The sequence below is a fragment of the Bos taurus genome, unplaced genomic scaffold, assembly GCF_002263795.3.
Source record: "Bos taurus isolate L1 Dominette 01449 registration number 42190680 breed Hereford unplaced genomic scaffold, ARS-UCD2.0 Leftover_ScbfJmS_2466, whole genome shotgun sequence".
NCBI classification, from domain to species: domain Eukaryota; kingdom Metazoa; phylum Chordata; class Mammalia; order Artiodactyla; family Bovidae; genus Bos; species Bos taurus.
Window position 1 is genome coordinate 1 of NW_020191537.1, and position 3,170 is coordinate 3,170.

Below are 3,170 nucleotides of genomic sequence, written 5' to 3' on the forward strand. Positions count from 1 at the left end.
CCCACAACGGCCCTCGCGTGATTCTGCCGAGCAGTCCCAGCATATTGAAGATACGACCACTTCCCTTCAGGCTTGCTCCTCACGTTCTTCTCCGATGTCTTTTGCCTGGAATGCCCTCTGCACTCTTTGGCTTCCATCCCATAGGGCATTTTTCGTTTCTTGAATGTCCTAAGTTTCCCTGGTCACCTAGCCTTCCAAGATGCTATTTTCCCTGCCTGAAATTCTTCCTGCATCTCAACCCTGGTTTACCTAGGTTCAACCTATGGACCTCAACGAAATGGTGCCTCTGGAAAGCCTTCCCTGACACCCAGGTTTTGTGGTGAGGGAAGAGGCCCCTCTATAGGTTCTCAAAGGATCTGCCTGTGATGTATCATTAGAGTCGTCTCAGTGAAAGCAGGAACTCTGTGTCTTCTTCTCTCCGCCTTCTATTCCCTGAAACTTATTACATGCCTCCTAGCTCATCGTAGGTGCTCAGTATTTACTTAGTGTGTGAAAGACAGAAAAGCTCTTGGACGCCTCAAGGGGTCACTTGGCTCGGCACTTTTGATCTCTTTGTCTATTTGGCGAGTCAATTCTTTCCTTTCCTGGGTTGATGTGTACACTATATTCGAGGCACAATCTAAGGCATGAAGACATATCCATACATAGAGGTTCTTGCTTTCAAGGAACTCGTACAGCAGATTTCTACAAGTTAGGGCTTTTCAAATGCTCTAGAAGCATGTGAACGTTCAGTATGCTCCATTTTCATTTCAAAGAAAGATCGTTTGACTTCCATAGCAAAGGTGGAGACCTTCCAACGTTGAGTCCAAGACTTATACCTTGACCATTTCAGGCAAGTCTTGTGGTTCCTTCTGGAGGTGTGTGGCTCTTGCAGAAATGTGAAGATCTTCCATCGTCCTCAGACTTTGGTGTCATTTGCAATCATCCAGAAAGCTTCCAGGTCTAGGTTCCAGACCACCACCACACACAGTCAGTAGCCAACGGAGTGCATTCCAGGAATACGTGTTGTTCACCCGCATTACCGTTGATATTGTTGCTGCACACTCAATGCAGTGGGCAGGGCCTGGATTGTCCACTGGGTCTCATGTGGAATGGAAAGAAGGGCTCCCCCCCCCACACACACACACCCACCCCCACTGTTGACAGCCTTGTGACGAGAAACGGTCCCCGAAACAACAATCAGACAAACCAGAGAAGCCCAGATGATAGTCCTTGAGATGAAGGAACTAAGCAGCTGGTTGCGATGGCACCAAGGGGAAAGGTTGCTCTTTTTGTCTGCCCCTCTACTCCTTTCTTCCTGGACGCCTTAGGGTTTTGTCATGGAGATTTGAAAGAAAGTGCACAAAAGTCATATGTGTTGAATCAAGATTTTCCATTTAACCATCTCTCAAAAAGGAAGAGAGCTTCACCTGCACATGTTTCTTTCAAAACCGTCAATTGCTTTTCAATTCTGGCGTTTCTCTCTTGCCTTGTTCAGTTAGCCTTAACAGTAAAAATCAACGAAAACTACATAAAGATTCAAAGATACCAACAAAGGACAGCTTCTGTTTTTGAAATCATCTTTCCATTTAGTAGAACACGAGCTCTATTCTTTGTATTTTGCCTAGGGAATTAGCAATGTCCTGGTTCAGATGGCAAGGCATCCGTGCGCAGGAGACTGGGGTTTGATCCCTGGGTCGGGAAGATCCCGCCGGAGAAGGAAATGGCAACCCACTCCCAGTATCCTCGCCTGGGAAATGCCACGGAGAGAGGAGCCTGAGGGGCCGCAGTCCATGGGTTGTATTAAAGTTGGGCTCAACCCAGCAACTACGAACACAAGTATTTCCAAAGACCACACTCAAGTGTGTGTGTGTGTGCGTGTGTGTGTGTGTGTGTGTATCTCCTCTTGCCGTCTTGGAGTCTGTCTCGGAATCTTCATGTATTTCTGCCTCTGTATCTCCTGACAGCCAGCCGCCGGCCCGTTCGTCTTGCCCCCGCCTCTCCCAGGCGCTCTGGCTCTGGCTCAGGAGCTTGCGCAGGCCAGCTGTCTCCCTTGGCGTGGGTGCGTGCGAGTGTCTGTGTGTCTGTCTGTGTGCCTGCCTGTGGCTCGTCTGCTCTCTCAGGAAGGTCGAGGGCTTGGCGTGGGGTCAAAGGGGGGGCCTCGGTAGTGCGAAGGGGAGGGGCTGAGGCGCTCCGGTCGACCGCGCCTCCCTGGCTTCTGCTGGGTTTGGGCACCGGACAGGTGCCGGGCAAGTTGGGCGCTCAAGTTTCGCTGCGCCTAGGCCCGCAGGAGCTTCAGAGGCCCCTGGGCCGCGGGGGTTGGGAGGCGGCGGGCGCCGAAGACCGACACATCCGGGGCCGCGCGGGCCTGAGCAGCGAATGGGATCCGGGGGAGGCCCCGCTCAGCCAGCGCGGCCGGGTCTGGAGTTGCCGCGGGTGGGAGGGCGCCGAGACCTCCGCACCCCTCAGCCCAGCCCCCAGGCCCCGCGCGCACGCACGCACGCACGCCCTCCCGGTCAATGGGGGCTCCTGGAAGACCCTCGGGCCCCCGGGCCCGGCCAGGCGCTTGCTGGTCTGGTATTGGCGGTGTTCGGGGGGCGGGCCGGCGTCAGCAGGCCGGAGTCCGGTGACCGGTCTTGCGGCTCAAGTACAGCACGCCCCCCGACGAGAGGTGCGGCCCGTTGGCCCGACCTGCAGGGCAGAGCGAAAGGGAGGCGAAGCCCAAGGCTCTTAGGGCGCCCTGCGCCAACCGCCTCCGGCTCCGGCCCTATCAGCCTGAAGGCGCCCGATCTCGTCTGATCTCGGAAGCTAAGCACGGTCGGGCCTGGTTAGGATCTTGGATGGGAGACCACCTGGGAATCCCGGGTGCTCGAGGCTTTTTGCCTACCAGAAGAGGTCCTTTAGCCCCCGCCGCGCGTCCCGATTCTTGGATCCCCCCCCGCAGCCCCAGCCCCTCCCGGGCCGCGGGGAGCGGCTGGCCGGGGCCCCGACTCCCGCTGCAGACCTGGGTTGCCTCCGCGCGGCCCGCGAGCCCCTCCGCATTCGCATTCGGCTTCCAGGACACCCGACGACCTGCAGTCCCGTCTCCATCTGGGGCACCTTTGGCTTGCCTCAGGCAATCCCGGGGCTTGCACGGACTCCAGCCAGAGCCCCAGCCCCCGCCCCACCCCCTGCCTCGCAGGCCATCGCGC

At 56.7% G+C, this 3,170-nt stretch overlaps 1 pseudogene; it reads left to right on the forward strand.

The window, feature by feature from the left end:
• Nucleotides 1-2,736: 2,736 nt before the first annotated feature.
• LOC112445685 (uncharacterized) lies at nucleotides 2,737-2,856 on the forward strand (annotated as a pseudogene).
• The last annotated feature ends 314 nt before the right edge of the window (nucleotides 2,857-3,170 follow it).